We start from the raw sequence: 18,745 nt of genomic DNA, 5'->3' as shown, positions 1-18,745 counted from the left end.
GCCACTTTGACCACTATAAAATCGCAAGAAAAGCGCATATCTCAGATCTGTTTGTTTCAGTCTGTGGGGGACTATCGCAAGGTACCGTTATGCAAAATCCCATCTAGATTGGTCGAAATATAAAGAAACGGAAGGCCGAAAACCCTAATAAGTTTAGCGAATTCTTTTAACTTTGGCCCCTGTCTATTCAAAATAAATGTGCAACTTCCAAAAATGTCTGGTTTTGTCTGAATTTTTCTTTTAGTTTTACAACTGTCAAAGATAAAGATATATCGCAGAATTAGGCCTTCCGTTTCTCTACATTTTGACCAGTCCAGATAATACTCTGCACAAAGATACCCGGCACGAATACCATCTCTGTCTGTTTGAGTCTGAGAGGACTACTTATTGTAAGGTATCTTTGTGCGAAGTTTCATCTAGGTGGGTCGATACAAAGAAGTAGCAGATCAAAACCATCAATTATTTTAAGTTTTTGTTTTTTGTTTTTTGCAAAAAAAGTAGCAGATCAAAACCATCAATATTTTTAAAGTTTTTTGTTTTTGTTTTTTTGCAAAATCAAAAGAAAGGCGCAAATCCCAAATCTGTGTGATTTAGTCAGTGTGGGTTGTCGCGAGGTATCTTTGTGCAATGTCTCACCTAGATTGGTCGAAATATATAAAAGAATGGCAGGGCCAAAACTCAACACTCATCGAAAGTGAAATGCACTCATTAATCGTCAGATCAGCTGCGACTGAGCACACTGATCAACCCTCTGATAAGCCTCAGAGGATCTCCGGTGATGTGCAAAGGGTATTGTAAACAGCGGCGTGTACCAAGACTTGTACGATCGAAGTATACTCTCCTTACCCTAAAAGCGTTTAACATAAGGAATTAAAGGTGTGGTAAAAATTATTATCAATCTTGTTGTGATTTGATATGACACAAACTACTGATCAAGAAATTACAAGATCAAGAAAACTTGAAAAATATAGCCTCAATGGAATTGTAACCATTTAATTTGTATTTTCAATCTGAATGTCCCCTTACATGGCGTAAAAGCTAAACAGCCAAGTCAGAGATTCCTAAAGTTCACGGTTAACCGGCCTTAATTTGAAGTTATTGAACAGTAAGATGGCGACTAGTCTTTTGCTTGTTTTGAATTTCGCGCAAAGCTACTCGAGAGCTATCCTGTGCTAGCTGTCCCTAATTTAGCATTGATAGACTAGAGGGAAAGTAACTAGTCAACAGCACCCGCCGCTACAAAGGGCTTTGTACGGTTTTTAACGAAATAACGGGATTATCTGCTACACTTGTAACGCACTCACAGTTCAAAGTGCGAAGCGTATGTAGCGGTATCGTAGTGGACCTTACGAAACACAGCTGGGTACATCAACCACTAGATCACGCCCAGCCGCGGCCACTTAAACTAGAAGCGTTCGTCATAAAATCAACAATGAACAGATGTTAACCCACAGTTTGTTGTCTTATTTAAAACTAGCTGGAGTACCCGTCTCCTGGACGGAAGTTATGTAAATTCATAATTTATGAGAGGTACTCTTAGGCCATGAAAAGTTGCCTCCCTTATATGTAATTGTAAAAAAAATGCCCATATAAACTGCAAAACAGAAAATATGAAAGCAAAAATTTGTATGTATCTCCCCATTGACCCAACAAAACCATCATACCAAATTTGGTGAAGATCCATCCAGAGGAAGTGAGGTAGTGGTAAAAAAAAAAGAAGCAGCAGCAAAAACGCTCATAAAAACCGCAAAACAGAATTTTTTTATTATTATTATCTCCCCATGGACACATTGAACCTTCTTACCAAATTGGGTGAAGATCCATCCACACCCTGCGAAGTAGTTACATGGACAAACAACAGACAGTACCTATTATATTTATATAGAAGCAGTATTAAAACTGCAGCCAAAGAATTATCTATTTTTTAAATTAAAACACACGTTTATGTACTTGATTTCCAAAATCCATCTTGTTATTTCTCTCTCTCTCTCAGTTACACGAAGTATCGCAGTAACTTGAGTTATAGAGAGGAAGCAAAAGTATAATATTTATTAAATTTACAACAGTTACAGAGTTTATGAAGATACAGTACAAAAAATGTAAAGACTACACAAACATTTATGCGCATTACACACGTGAACCCATTTTTTTTAAAACCAAGAATACGTTCTTGCATGTCATTCCTATCTGAAATACTAACGTGAAAATAACACGATGTAACTCTTTATTACTCATTTAGAAAAGTAAACAATAATTTGATTCTTATTAACTATCAACCCGTTATTTCACTAGTATTCTAAAAAGTTTACATTCCCCCCCCCCCAAAAAAAAGACAAAATTATATTTTATTACACAGAGCGACTGAGCGAAGCAAAGCTTTTGGGTTCTGGATTAAATTTTATTCATTATCCTGCTTTTCCCGAGTGATTTTCCTAATTTTGGTGCGTATTTACTGGGACAGATTGAAAAAGTGGGGTGCCCCCCCCCCCGCTTGCTAAGCCATCGTTAAATCGACCGTTGACAAAAAAATGTATTACGTAACTACAAAAACCAGATTACGATACCGCACGATGTATTACTTTTTCATTTATTCAAACACCACATTTGTTGAAGGAAACTAACGTTTAATGGTACACAAAAAGAATTTTTAAATAAGACAGTTGGTTTCTGTCAACAGTCGTGGTTTTAAAAATCGTACACACATTTCGTTTTACCTTTCGTCCGTATTGCTTTTGTATTGGGCATGGATATTTGTCCATTTGTCAAAAATAAGAGGGATATACAACATCTGACTTTGAAATCATCGATTTAACATACATTTGCAGTTTCTATTTCATAAGATTTTTCTCATTGGTGTATGTTTTGATCCGTTAACACATTTTCGTAAACCATCAGTTTTTTTTTTGTTTTTTTTTTTTAATAACGCTGAATAATTTTTTTGTTGTCTTTCAAAGTTTGTAGTACATACTGGAGGGATTTACATATTTTGATAAAAGTTTACAAAAAAAAAACGACTTATGCCCCCCCCCCCCCGTGGCACAGCGGTATGTCTGCCGACTCGCAACAACGCTAGAAACCGGGTTTCGATACCTGTGGTAGGCAGAGCACATATAGCCCATTGTGCAGCTTTGTGCTTAACTACAAACAGAGAAACTGGGTAAATTATTTTATTCAGAATAGAAGGAATGGGCGAGGAAAGTAGCTACAGTTAAGGAGAATTTGTTTGTTTGTTTTTGAATTTCACGCAAAGCTACACGAGGGCTATCTGCGCTAGCCGTCCCTAATTTAGCAGTGTAAGACTAGAGGGAAGGCAGCTAGTCATCACCACCCACCGCAAACTCTTGGGTTACTCTTTTACCAACGAATAGTGGGATTGACCGTCACATTATAACGCTGAAAGGGCGAGCATGTTTGGTGTCACGGGGATTCGAACCCGCGACCCTCAGATTGTGAGTCGAGCGCCCCCTAACCACCTGGCCGTGTCGGGCTGGGGACCAGTTGCATCAGAGCCTTTATTATGTATTTGGTGTTAAATACTTGAGTTTAGTTCAAATCCATGTTGTTAAATGGAAAACTCAAATAACTGCTTGGTGGTGATATTGTTAGAGAATGTTAAACTTCCTTTTCAAAACAATTAAAAAAAAAGGTAGATGCAAGTTTCTTATTAATTAGAATAAGCAGATACATATGACGTCACAACATTCATCACATAAATGAACGTACAATATAAACACGTTTAATAAAACAAAACATATGAAGCAACTTAAAACTACACTTATATAAGCAAGCCTCCTCCTCTCTCAAGTGGCACAGCGGCATGTCTCCGGACTTACACTGCTGGAACCGGGTTTTTTATAAAGCAACTTAAAACTACACTTATATAAGCAAGCCTCCTCCTCTCTCAAGTGTCACAGCGGCATGTCTCCGGACTTACACTGCTGGAACCGGGTTTCGATCCCCTTGGTGGGCAGAGTACAGATAGCCCAATTGTGCAGCTTTGTGCTTAACTACAAACAAACAAAATAGAATGCATATTATAAATTATAAAAATTTGTGAAAATTCGATCCGTGAGTAAATGTATATCGTAATATTATTGTAGTGACGAGGTAAGCGTAACTATGATAAACTAAATGAAACTTCAAGTATTTATGCGAGTCACATAATAAGAGGCTTTGTTCAAACACTTGAACATGCTTACTTATGACGATAACGTCACAAAAATGTGTCAAAAATTTTTCACTAGAAGTGTAATCACATTAGTCTAATCACGCATGTTCTATACATAGAGCGCAATTTATATTTACATAAAATTCTAATGATCGGCTAAAACATCTGTTATTTGAATTCCACTTTAAACTAATATTATGCCAGGATAACGGTTATTCGTATTATAACTGCCAAGTTGTAACTGTATCAATATTAACTCCTCCCAGGGGGTTTTTAACGAAGCGACTTGAAAGTTTGCAAATAGGCACTTGGCCTCACTGGATAAAGATGATGAAAAATAGTTTCGAAAGAGTCACGAGGAAACCCCCCCCCCCAAAAAAAAATGGAGGATCAGGGGGTTTTGAGGGCTCTCGGGTTTGACTGAACAGACCTGGCATGGCCAGGTGGTTAGGGTGCTCGAATCCCCGTCCCACCAAACATGCTCGCCCCCCTTTCAGCCGTGTGGGCGTTATAATGTGACGGCGGTGGGTGGTGATGACTAGTCTTTCACTGCTAAATTAGGCACGGCTAGCGCAGATAGCCCTCGTGTAGCTTTGCGCGAAATTCAAAACAAAACCCATTGACTGAACTGCTTTACTTGAAAATTGGTATTAACACGCGAGGAACATTCACACAAAATTTCTAAAGTCGGGTTTTACAAATATCCAAGTTTGAGCACAATATTGGGATTAAAAAGGTATCAAGGCCTGAATCCACAAACTGGCCTGGACAAACAAGGAGTCGCTCAAAATGTTTGGTTGCTGAAGACTTTTCTCGTAAAGCTACACGTAGGGCTATCCGCGCATAAACTGTACCTAATTTTGAACTGGCAGACAAAAGGGAAGGCAGCTGGTCAACAGCACCCCCTTTCAGTTCTGACTGAAGAGTGAGAATTGACTTTCACTCGTATAGCGCACTCACAGCCCAAAATATAGAATACAAACCACGAACCTCCGGCTTCACAGCCCGGATACAATAACCACTTTGCCACACCCTGCCCTCCCACAATGAGTGCCTACCTTTACAGTTTAAGTTTTCATAACAGGAGCGATAAATGGACGACCCTCACGATTGTCTATACGTATTTACATGAAAACTGGCACGAACGAGTAAATGGTCGTCCAAAACAAGTAGGCAGTAGTTGTTGTTGTTGTTGTTGTCCGAGAATATACACAGGCAATTTCCTCGAGTATACCTATATTTTGGATCTAAAATATTAATTTTCAACAAGGTATATGAACTGACCCGACTGGTTAAACCACGTGCCAGCAGTACAAACTCTTGAGCAAGTCACGTGCTTACGTCTACACTTTGAACTGCATGCCAGAAGTACACACACTCTTGGGCAAGTCAGGTATTTACGTCTACACTTTGAAATGCAAATCTTGTTATAATTCTCACGGACGGCGACAAATTGTATGGAAAAGAATGAGTTGTAACAACAAATAATAATTAGTTAAAATCGATGAATCGTTCCTGTACACGGATTTATTAAGAACGTCAAATTAATATATATATATATATATATATATATATAAACGTCAATATATGTGGGTTCCTTATACGTTTCCACATATCTTGATCAATCAGCACCAAACTTGACACAGTGACACAGGAAGGTCATGAGAGGGGTGGGAGGTTAGACCTCCATCTAATTTCGGAAAAAAAACTACCAAATCAGCATAACTTGACAAAGTGATATAGGATGACACGAGGAAGGTCATGAGGGGGTAGGGTTAGACCCCCCATCTAATTTTGGAGAAACTACCAAATCAGCACAACTTGACACAGTGATATTGGATGACATGAGGAAGGTCATGAGGGGGGTAGGGGTTAGACCCCCATCTAATTTCGGAGAAACTATCAAATCAGCATAACTTGACAAGTTGATACAGGATGACATTAGGAAGGTCATGAAGGGGGTGGACCCTATCTAATTTCATATTGATAGAATTCTTGAAAACAGTGTGTCATTCTGTTCAGTATTGGTACTTATGTATTTTTTATTGTACCTTAATGTTTATTATGTTAAGAAAAAAAAACAGAAGGCCAATTTCCTATCCTTTGTTACAAACGAGTTTTTATTTCACCAGTGTGTGTCACGTCCCGTCAAGCTTGATTTTTGAAATAGGGAGAGTCATAAAAGCCAAAATGCATTTATCCAGATAGAATAGTTCGATTACTGTGTCCATTACGATTTTAGTGACGGGGTGAAAGGGTGCCGTGAAACCTTATAAGTGTAGTGAGTGTTGGTATAATAAGTCTAAAGTAAAGACGTAGTGTGGAATCACCTAGCCTAGAGCCAAGTGCATAATATATATCATGAAAGTAAAAATATCGATTCATTATTTTATGAATACGCCACAAATTCATTTCATGAATGATCTTAATTTTGATTGGCTCACAAAGGAACTTACCGACGTTTGACTGCCAATAAACACATTTTGAACATTTTTGGTTTTCTGCTAGTTATATCATTCAGGAATGTTCATCGTGATTAAAAATCTGGACAAAAAAGCGTCTCTTTGGTGAAGAGCGAATAAACTATTTTGATCATGAAACTGATGCCATGTCAAGCCAATAAATATACTACGCCATTGTATTGCTTGTATTGGTATAGCTAATATTCAAATTGACACAACAGTACGTCACCCACCTAACTATTTCAACATGTTCGTAAATGACGATTTAATGAATTTTCGTAAGTGAAACAAACCCTTATGCCTGGTAATTCGTAGATGAGGTTACAGTTGGTCTGTTTGTTCTTAAGCGCAAAGCTACATAACGGACTGTCTGTGCTGTGCCCACCACGAGTATCGAAAATACCAAGTTTTTAGCAGAGTGAGCTCTCAGACGTACCGCTAAATCACTAGGGGTCACGTGCTAGAAAATAGCATCTAACAACCAAAGAAATGAAAGTTTGTTGGGTTGAAATTTTTTTTATGGTATTGCACTATTCAAAAACTTAAGATTGAAGCATATTATTCAACTAATTCATAATACAGTACGACATTTTTTTTGAACACTCGCTCGGGAGTTACAAAAGTGAAAGGATTAAGAGTTATTAGATTGATAATTCAATTTATTATATACTGTATTGAAAGTATTTTTTTTCCTCACCTTGGGCAACAACGAGGAGGAGGGTTCCTTCCACAGTATGGATAAGTGTTCTACAGTACGAAATGTAATCTCAGAATAACAGTTATTGATAAACAAAATACGTGTTATGTACGCCTTACATATTAATTCTCACATTCCTCTTAAAGTGCCAAAAACGTTACTTCCTTAGTTCTTTAAAAACCTTTGTTTTTATTATTATTCCTTTAAATATAAATCCAAAAATAGACGAAAAATAGTCAACTCCAAGAAATATTCATATTGCTACAAAACCAATATACGGCAAGAAAAAAAAAAAGAAAAAAAAGATGACTTATGAAGTTCTCTATTAATTATTGAACGGCATGTGTTTCAATTCAGGTTTATAATTCTCCGTCAAAATATATCACGTAACAAAATAGTCCCTGTAGTTAATTAGACAACATAATTCATTAATACAGAATATAATGCATATAGTGTAGTATACATGGAAATGTTTCAAGAGAATAATAATAGCTTATTTATTATTGTTGTTTCCAAGAAAGTGATTTTCCATTATAAATTAATGCGTCATATTTACAAAAATAAATAGAAAACCAATTAGTAAAAAAAAACCGATTAAATAAATTTTAAAGAGTTATGGGTTGGTTTTGATTGTTTTATCGGAAACCTACAGAATGGGCTATCTGCGCTCTGTCCACCACAGGAACTCCGGATTTTAGTTTGTAAATCCCTAGACTCATCGTTTTCCCAGCGGGGGACCAAAATTTTGAATTGGAACTCGTTATAACAATGCGACTTCACAACATAACATGTATTTGAATAAACACAATTTTGAATTATATGTATTTTTTTTATTCAAAGCTTGCCACGTGAAGGTGCTAGGTAAACCTAATTAAACATAAAAAACGTAGGTTTTTTTAAACATATTTACACACCATAACAACTGTTATTGTATCAAATAGCTTATATAAATGGTGTTCCGACCACTGCTGTGTTTTTTGCATCCCAGCCGGCATTGAAGAGCTCTGGATTGAGCAAAACGCGTCGTAGGCAATGGATGTGGTTTAAATGCTCTTCTAATTCTTGAAAATTCCTAAGAGACTAGAATGTAGTGTTTAAATGTTTACTTGTTTATTTTGATTAGTTCTTCCTGTAAATTATACAATTTGGAAATGAAAAATTGTACGCTTTTATGTTGTTAAAAAATAATCAGTCGTTTTAAAGTTCACTTTAAGTATGTGTTTGGAGAACACAATTTGTGTTGGGGTGAAATAACACTTCGATTTTTCGATTTCGCTCACAGATATCCGTGACGTATAGGGATTTTCAATCATTACGGTAAATCATCCATCCGGATGACGGGAATTAGAGTCGCTTATGACGATTTAAAAATAAAGAAAAGGACAAATTACGGTTCCTCAAAAGTACCACTTTAATTAATTTCTTTTAAGTGCTTCCGTTTGCATTGACCTGATTAAATGTATGTAAAAAGTCTTTCCTATGCGGTTTTCAAAACATTGCTGGGAAAGGGGGAGCATCTCTCTCAAAAATAAAGAAAAACTGTGTGTGTGTGTGTGTGTGTGTGAGCGCGCGCGTACATACACATACGTACATGGACCACCCATGAAAAGTACAGCTCCAACATAAACGGTTTTAGATTTCAAACAATTGTAAAGGAATTTATTAATATTTATTTTCCTACATAATGTTGTGGGAAGGCAGTCACCCTCAATCTTTAGACATAGAAATAAAGCGTATTAAGTTTCTATAATTTTATGGCTCCCAATATCCACTGTTTTCAATAAGTATTAGATATTACAAAATGATGTTAAATTAGGCAAGCATTCCAACATTTAGATATAAAGGTAATCTTGTAGTAGACAAGTTAAACAGAACTAACAACCCTTACCTTAATAGTTCTGCAATAGTTCCTTAAACTACCATACTCCCCCCTTTCCTACAAAAAAAAAAAAAAAGTAGTTCAAGTACAACCCTATATAATTATTGCTAAATTGAAATTTAATAAGTATCAATGTAAAAATGTACTTAATTTCTGTATAAATATAATAGTTACATTATCCTTAATGAAAAAAGTATTCAAACAAATAATGGGTATTCTGATGAGAGATAATTTCTCCACAAACATGGCTGACCTGTATCTCTACTTCTACGAGATTATTACGAGTACAGTTACACCTTCCATGATATCGACAGTCAAACCTCCATCAATAATCTAAATTTTAATTCAAATCAAATATATCCAAAGGAACTTACAATAGCTATAAATAATAAAACTAGTTAGATTTTCGTGGAAGGCAGAGTACAGTTAACTATTTTTGACAAAAAAAAGGATTTTAGTTTTTCCATCCTTGCTTTACCTACCCCAAACAGTGTAGTTTCGTTTATACTATTCAAAGAAATAATTATTTCTCAATTAAAAAGATATTTGAAAGTTTATAACAATATGAATTCATTTATGGGTGATGTTCAATTATTAACAAATAAATTTAAAAAATAATGGTTACAAGGCCTGTTACGCTTTTTTGTTTGTTTTTTTTCTTTTATAAAGCACCAGCAGAGAATGTAGTTACTTCTAGAGTATAGTATATATGAAGATTTTTTTGTTAAACATAATAGTGTAGGTACTATTTTAAAACTGAAACCGCTGAAATGTATAATTAATTATAAAAGTAACATTTGAGCTTTTTGAGTTTATCAGAAACCCAAAAAATACGCCATATTCGTACATCTTTATTTAAGATTCGCAATATAACTAAAAACCGCGATGCAAATTTTTACGTATCCTCTATACCCTTGTTATTCTAATCTATATCTTGAAGTTATCAAAATTCCAAGAAGGTGAACATTAATTAATTTTTAAAAAACGTGTTCATAAAACATTTATTTAGATATAATTTTGAGAAGAAAATTTAACCATTATTTCCTATCGTATGGCAGACATTCAGCTTGCTAATTATAATCTACATGTTTGGAGAATGATTAAACTATTTCCTGTATTTCACGAAAACAACATTTTTATGTATATTTGGTCATCTCCTTTAGGTGTTGCTTGATTAGCATTTTCACAACTGCATATTTAAGTTATGTTCAAATTTTCTTATTGGTAAGTCCTTACCGATTGAAATATGCGAAAAAAATATCTCAAAGACATTCCTACTTGGTCAACTGTACAACCCTACAAATTATTAACTGATGGTAAAGGCGGTGGATTTTATTATGAATTTCGGGGTCTTCTCTTTGGACTGTCTTCATGGTTTTGGTTTTGTCAAAATTGAAAAGTGCTGCGGGTAAAACATGCGGGTTATTATAGAGTTGTAGCCAAGGGTTGCGATTGGACAAAATTTGGTGATGTTACTCACTGTGTGCCCTTGACAACCAAACAAACGTTATGGGGAATTTTAGCCAATTATTACGATTTTTGTGCGCCAGCAAATACCAAGCGTGGAGCGCGAGTATACCCGATTCGATTTTATTTCCCCATCACGATCTCTACCAACTTACCCTCAAATCTAATTATATGCCCAAAGTAGCGCATTGTCCGTTATATATATATATATATGGTTGGAAGCATTTTTAAAAAGACAAACTCGAGTAGGGTAGCAGAAAGCGCTGTCGTTTCGTGCAAGTTGTGTGTTAATTGGTTCATAGAAGGTCCTTACTCGAGATCATTTTAAGCTTATAAATAATTAACTGTAGTGTTCTTCAGATACTTGTTCAACATTCCGGGACGGAAAGACCAACTTCAGGTAACTGAGCTTGTCTCAGTTCACCCGGTTTATACTTGAACAAATACTTTTAAAGAAAGGAAGGAGGATTGGAGTTTAATTATTGCAAAAATATTTAGGTAAGGGATTTTAGTTCTTTTTAAGACCAGTGAAGATCATTTGGTAATAATTACTAAAGGGGTGGAGGTTGGGAGCCTTACAAAAGTAGAAATATGTTGACTTGTATCTACTATAGTACAAGATCATTTTTATATCTAAATATTGCAATGCTTGCCTAACTTAACCTTTTATAATATGTGGTACTTATTGAAAAGAGTGGATATTGGGAGTCTTAAAATTGTAGAAATTTAGGATTGTTTATTTCTACCATGAGGCTCTTTTTATAAGTAAAGATTAAAAGCAACTATCTTCCCACAAATGACTGCACACAGCTAAAGGCAGTAGAAGTTGGGGCGTTGTTAGTGAACTTTTAAATACTAAACTTCTAACCATTAATTTGATTATCGGTGTTCGACATCTTCGTTTGGATCATGTCTAATAGATATAATATCCTCAACGCTTTTGGAAAGTTATGACCTTGGACATTTCCATTGCCTTAACAGAGGACTAGTACTGGTACTTTTTTTTTTTTTTTGTCTCGTTATGAACCTCTTAGATTTGTTTTAATTTTATTATTAAATGGTATTGATTTGATCGCCTACTTAAAATTAATGCAATGTATAGTACTAAAACTATATCTATACATCTTAACGAATAAGCTTAGATACATTTTTTTTAAATCCAATATAATCAGTCATCTAACTCAATCTACAGGCGAAGTAACTAAATATCTTAAATTGAATATATTATTTTGTAAGCTTAATATCCTCACTCCACTTAGTTACAAAAATGTAAATTAAGTTACTAAAATTCTACATACCGCCCACAAAAGAAGGAATATCGATAGAATAATTATCAATGTATTACGAAATTAAGTAATGTTTCCAGTTCAGATAAATCTGTAAAAACTGTTTCTTTTGTCAAAACAAAAATGGCTGTTCAAAAAATCAAACTCGCTTGTCTTACCCATGGTGTTATTGTTGTAACGTTGTTCTTTTGTTGACGGATCCTCTAAATTATTTGTAAAATTTGTTAAATTATTTCAGTAAAAATAACTCTACAGCCAACATTACTTAACATTTTATACGCTTGTAAACAGTATAGAACTTGTATTACACATTTACAAATGACTAAGTGCAAAACACAAAGGACCAACACCTTGTTGTACAAAATAACTGCGTGATAGCTGATACATATACTTAATTAAACAAACACTTACCCATCCAATCCTCTTGTTAAATTTCACTGTAGTCTTAATTAACTTTAACTATATATCATTCGACCACCTTCTCGATGTTTCGCTAACCCCTTTATATTTAATCTAACCTATAATGCATTAGAAAACCCGACTACGAATCTAATACTTTCTAGGCTTAACCGAATTTCATTATTACGACCTGCAGCTCCCTCTGCCTAACCAATAAACCATAACATTAACATGGATTAAACCACTGCCCCTTCCTGGATCGTGAAGTTCCTTGAACAATCTTAATACAAAAATAAACTACATTTAACTATCCATTCATCATGTCTTTTATTTTTCTCTTAAGCCCATGGGATTGCTTCTTGTCTCTTGTTGTCACTGGACAGTAACTGAATTCTTCCTGAGTTGATGGTAGAGTGAATCCATTGGAGGCTTCATCCTTGATGATCCTCTGGAAGTAGTCTCGACAGGAATGCTGGGCCTCTCTGAAGATTGAGGTTCCACTGACAATTTCTTCTTTGCAATTACCCAGTTGGCCTTTCTGTTAATTTCAAGACAATGACAGTAGATGACCTTCGGGTTAGTTTGCCTAACCTCCGAACATTTACTTGATGTTGGAGCTTGTCCTCTCTTGGGACGAATTGTTCAGCCATACTATATCGCCTTTAAAATTCGGTTTTATCGGCATTTGCATCATAACCACTTTTTATCACAAATTGATTTAAGTCTTTTCCTAGCTAAAATTGTGTACAGCGTATTTATTCTTCACATCTTCGAAAGTTCTTCCAACCACCAAGTCGCGGGACATGTAAGAGTAGTTGGTTCCCCTATGATCCAGTCACTAGATGAGTAATTATTGGTAATATCTCCTGGTATGAATATTTCACTTCTTTGTAGTGCAATAACCATTGCTCCTGCTTCGGTTAGAAGTTCAATTTCCAGTGTAGTAACTGTCATGAATTAGACTTTTGTCCTGGGCTGTGAAGCTAGCATAACCTCACAATCCTGTCTCCACATAAATACGCTCAATATGTATCATTCCTCAATGTCAATTACCCACGCATGAGGTACAAAAACTTCCTAAAGCAAAGATAGCTTCAATTATTCTTATGCTGGAACTTTATGACTATTTGCATCAACTCCTTTCTTCATATCTGTAGGCAACTTCCCATTTTTCATTGGCAATTCGAGTTCAACAGTTATAATTGTAGAACTAGTATCAATCAATATACTGTAACGTTTACCATCAACAAGCACATGGATTCGTAGACAATTTTCCTCAAATAATTAGCTTTTTAGAAATTTGTATAGATGGAGTATTCCTAGCTGAACTTCCTCGTAAATTCAACTGATTCCAGTTTTATTTTATCTCTGTTCCTTTGATCTGTTTTGTCTTAGCCTTTCGCTTATAATAGCTATTAATTTCGTAGTCTCTGCTATAATTGCTAGGTTCCCCACATCTACAAGTTTCCTTTTTTCTAATTTCCTATGAAAGGTTTTGTTTTGTTTTTTCTCATCCAGGCTTTTGACTGCAGTTCCTGGCAATACCCTTTAAAGTTACACTTAACTTCTATTATCTTGTGGCTTGTTTCCTCTGTTCTGTTTAACTAATACATCCAGTTCTATATAGAGGAAATGATTTTAATATTACACAATATAATTCATGGAACTTGGATGGCACTGTTCGTAGTTTATTTGCAACTTTAATGAACTTGCGTTCTATCATAAAGTGTAGAGCCTCCTTTAAAAACGTACATCTAATTTGTTTCAGTTGGATCATCGTTTATTATAGCACTAATAAATCTATGCCAATGAATCCATTTCATGAAGAGCATCCAGATAAGATAATTGGGCAAGCCTTTCCAAGTATTGTGAAAGTCTGGTTAAGGTATCTTTACTTTGTATCATGTTCTGGAACTTTGCTCTGGATACTTCTTTCTGATGCGTCACTCTGAATCTGTTAGATAAGGTGGCTGCCAATGCTTGGTAATTATAGATCTCGGCTGCAAGATTACTTAATGTTAAGGTTGGTCCTTTCAAATTAACAAATATGGGTTGTGGTTCCCTATTCTCCTTGGAAATTTCAAATTGCGCTAGTTAAAACTAGCTCCCAAATTTTTTTTTATTTTTTATTTTTATTTTTTTTTGTTTCTCTAGTGACCAATAACTGGCAAGCTAAATTTTGGAACTATATTTGATAAGTCCATGGTTGAGTTAGTCCAAGAAGGTCCTTCAGTAATAGCAATAAGTGTGTAGACCAGATAAATTCTCCTATACTTTTTTTTTTTGTAGTAGATGTTGCTTTGGATTTTAACTGAGCCAAATATTTCACTAAATACAAATACTAACTTATCCATTCCACTTGTTAAAAATTGCTCACTATCTTAACTATTAATATCCTTATACTATCTCCTGGATGCTTCACTGACCCATATTTATAGCCTGTCTTCGAATGTACTATTACACATAACGTCAAATCGTTAGAACTTTCTAGGCCTAATTTATCGTCATTATTACGACCCACGGCTCCCTCAAGCTAACAAATCTATAAACTAAATATCTTTCAACATTACCATTACATAAAGCCGTTGTATGTAATAAACAAGTATATTCTATTTAAACATTTACCAGGAATTTGAATGGCAAAATAAGATACAAATGTAACGTGTTTCTACAATGTCAAATTAAATTTCTTATTGATATATACTTGTCTTGATATATACCATATTTTATGGTCATGATTCCCAGTGTTATTAGCTTTTAGAACCAGTTAATAGCTTTTTGGAGAACACCAATGGCTCTGCGGTCAGTCGAAGGCTCGCACCGCTAAAAACGGGGTTTCGATACTTGTGGTGGGCACATTGTGTAATCTTAGCGTAAACCAGCAAAGCTTTTGGCCTAAGTTACTGAGACAGTGTAGTCCAAAAAAGTTTTGTAAAGAACCTTTGTAAATAGGATTACTCAAGTTTCAAGGAACAATATTATTATTATGCAATATTTCAAATCTTTATTCTAACATTTAGTGCTTGGTACAATGGGTAGAAATATTTCGTTCCAAAATAAATTCCTTTGCTTAAGGTACTGATTAATTAAAGCTTAAGAATGAGGAATTTTTTTTTTAAGATTACCTGATAAATAAATTCATTACATGTGCTAAAATCGTCAAGGTCAATCAAGACGAACCTTATTTTAACATTAGTCTATTGCATGAACATAGCAATAAGTTAGGCCTAAAGTAATTTGTTTTAACATAACTTTTAAACCTTTCGTAAAACTAAATACTTTCGTTAAAGCTTAAGGTCAAAGTAATGCTGAATCTAGAACACTATTCTAACAAGACAAAACAGTCAAGAAACTTAAGTTAATTCAATGTACTAGCGAACGTTACTACACTAATTTAAGAAAGCTTACCTTGACAATAACCCCTTAATTCTGCACAGATTGAAATTAGTGAAATGTGATTTTTGAAGTATAATATAAATCGATTACAATAAAACATAGTAAGACTTTTTTGTCATTACAAATAAAATAATTTGGAAACAAATCTTAGACCTACGCCTAATGCTACGTTAATCACTAAAGTTTAGGTAAAAGGCAAGAACATAGAGTAGAAATGCAATTTTAAATTATTTACGCCTAAACTACTAACAATCTAACTTTGACAAACATTAAACATCTTTAGCTCTTCTGTCATTTCTAATGGTATTTCTCCATTTCTTTAGTGTAATTGTAATAATTAACATTAAGAGTATATTCTAACTTAAAAGATACATTGCAAAGCTAGTCACCATCGTAACAGAAAGTGACATTTTTTCCTATCTATCTTTATTGTCGGTATACCAACAGAGGGATCGAACGCAAATCGCCGTTAGGGTAAGCCAACCCAAAATTTTAGTTTAATACAATGATTACAATTCTTTAGAATAAACTCTCTCTGCTGTAGCCCTGGATTTTGGATTGGGAGGAGGGGGGAAGGATTCACTAGAAAAACATTTATATTAAAAATGTACCTATTCCCCGCACTCCGTCCAGTTTATAATTTAATATTGTTTATTTCCCTTTTGTGGTAAAAAAATTAACGGATCTTATAATTTTGAAAAATGTATGAGCAATGTAAATTAAGTGTAAATAAATTAGATTTTTTTTTTTTTAATTGAGAAAATTAATTTCGGGGGTCATCCCCTAACCCGTCTGTGGCTGTAAAAACTGATTAAGTTAAAACCAACAAAACTCGTATCAAGATATAAAGTATGCAGAAACTGCGACCAACTCCCAAATCTATTTTGTCAATATGGTCCTCGCATATTCAGCGAGTTTTAGTAAATTAGTTTTAAAAAAAATGCAAGCTTAAAGTTTTTACACTTAAATATTTATCCACTGGTGCTTCTAGTGGGAACTTAACAGCATTTATGTTTATAGTCAACCCTCATTCTTACGGTGCAACTTTGAAGTGACATAGTCTGAATCGCTGTAAAGGCACGATATATCGCTAATTTGCGCATCTTCGATTGGTGGAATGTAAACCCACTTGGTTGCTTGTGATGATCACTTCATTACGAAGTTTTGAATGAGTCATTAAAGATCTATACATCAAATGGAAATTTAATAAGCAACTGTATAAAATTATCTGTAGTCTTAGGCCTACACTGAGGCATGTTTTTGTTTTGTTTTTTTTAACTAGTGCTTCTATAAAGTTTAAATTTGAATATTATTAGCATTTCACTTTGTAGCAAGTCTTTAGTAAAACTAATTTATTTGCTATATAATCAGCATTCCTAATGTTAAAGATTCGTGAACTGAATCTAATTAATTTATTTTGGTTAATTTTACTATTTACTTTATAACAGGGTTTGTTGATTAGTCAAATGCATTGTTACCCAAGTAACGGAAATTTAAGTTTATTTTTTCTAAGCTGAAACAAGGAGGGTAACTGGCCTTAAGTACACTGTATAGTTCACATGATGTTCAGGTTTAGTTAAATCTGAGATTTAGGCTTTACGTTACGCTATTTGCCAATTTCATATAAATGCAAATTCAGTTTCCATTAAATAACTTAAGGTTTAACTATATCTATAATGGAGTGAAAAAATTTTCACAACACTATGTATAAGATTTGTTACTTAAGTTGTGTTTACTGAAGCGTTACAAATAAAAGCTGTTTCATGTGTTTCCGGTATTCGCGCAAACAATCTCTAATCTTGAACTGACAGATTAGAGGGAATGCAGATCGTCAATAGCAGCCACTATCCAAATCTTGGACTATTCTAATCAAATAGTGAGGTTTGATCGTCATTGATATAATACACCAACGGCTCCAAATGCAAACGCGATTTTGCGGCGACTAGAAGCGAACCATGAAAGGTCAGATTTACAGCCCAGCACTTACTTTCTTCATTAATACACCCTCAGAGAGGGTATAAGGAAAAAAATACATCGGTGATTCAAGACATCTCGTGAAAATGGTTGTACATAACTGGATAGTAAAGATATAGTTAAAGATAATTACTTAAATTACATGTACAGAAAATTAGTAGTACCAAAAAAATTCTAAACACAAGATGATCGAATCTGAAAATCAAACAATTACCATTCGAAGTCTCTGCATGCTATATAACCCTGTACACTCTCACTCACCAAACGCCCAGAGTCGCGATAAATACGCTTCAGCCAATAAGCTACGCCCAGCCCTTCTGAAAGAAGTAAACTGTTTTAAAGTTTAAACAAACTATTTTTCATTGTAAACTAAAAGTAACTGAAGCTATACACATATTTTCGTTTCCATACGATTATCTTCTGGATTACATGAATGTATTGATTCTTTGTAAATAAAACCAACTACATAATCGTGATTCAAGTACAGACATACCACTGACAACTGCAATTTACTAGCAAAAATATCTTTAATGACTAATTTGCCTTGCAACAGTGTTTTAGATTCAAATATCATATTCCAAGTTGAATTTTAACTTCTATAAAGAGGAACTTTTCCAATACCAATGCAGATTGTGCGCTTTGGTCACGTTTAAGGAAGTATTTCTGCCTGTACACAGCAAAAACTAGGCAGACCAGAACACTGGATTAATTAATCCAGTTCACAAGGAAATTACTTCAAGGTCTTCAGTTAATAACTATTCTTTGATTATAAAGTTTCATAAAACGTATTCGCCTTGTTCCATTAATCTTGACGTATGTTTGTTTTTCTGTTCCACGTCAGTATATTTGCCCTAATATCTTGCACTTCCCGAGATGGATACAAGTGTTAATATTTATTTGCAATGTCTGTAATATAGTGGTTGAATCTTGCGTATATAAAATAGTTATACTGACTCAATAACAATATTTAGTCGTGTTTAAAAAAAAAAAAAAAAAAAAAAAAAAAAAAAAAAAAAT

General features: G+C 34.4%; 1 protein-coding gene across 5 annotated transcripts in view; it reads right to left on the bottom strand.

Moving 5' to 3' along the window:
* LOC106459473 (cholesterol 7-desaturase-like) overlaps window positions 1–18,745 on the bottom strand; it is a 51,830-nt gene that overhangs the window by 24,476 nt on the left and 8,609 nt on the right. The window contains exons 1-2 of one of the 5 annotated variants that reach the window (XM_022385968.1): window positions 9,216–9,229; window positions 7,328–7,377 (exon numbers count right to left, since the gene is read on the bottom strand). The exons of 2 other annotated variants lie outside the window; for them this stretch is intronic. The gene's annotated coding sequence lies outside the window, so the exon portion shown is untranslated. Of the gene's footprint in view, window positions 1–5,226; window positions 5,636–7,327; window positions 7,378–9,215; window positions 9,230–18,745 lie in introns of those variants that run through there. 2 more of the 5 variants (XM_022385969.1, XM_022385970.1) reach the window with 2 other exon arrangements.

The sequence above is a fragment of the Limulus polyphemus genome, unplaced genomic scaffold (assembly GCF_000517525.1).
Source record: "Limulus polyphemus unplaced genomic scaffold, Limulus_polyphemus-2.1.2 Scaffold614, whole genome shotgun sequence".
Taxonomy (NCBI): domain Eukaryota; kingdom Metazoa; phylum Arthropoda; class Merostomata; order Xiphosura; family Limulidae; genus Limulus; species Limulus polyphemus.
The sequence above is the reverse complement of the archived record's forward strand: the minus strand, read 5'-3'. Positions and strand labels throughout refer to the sequence as shown.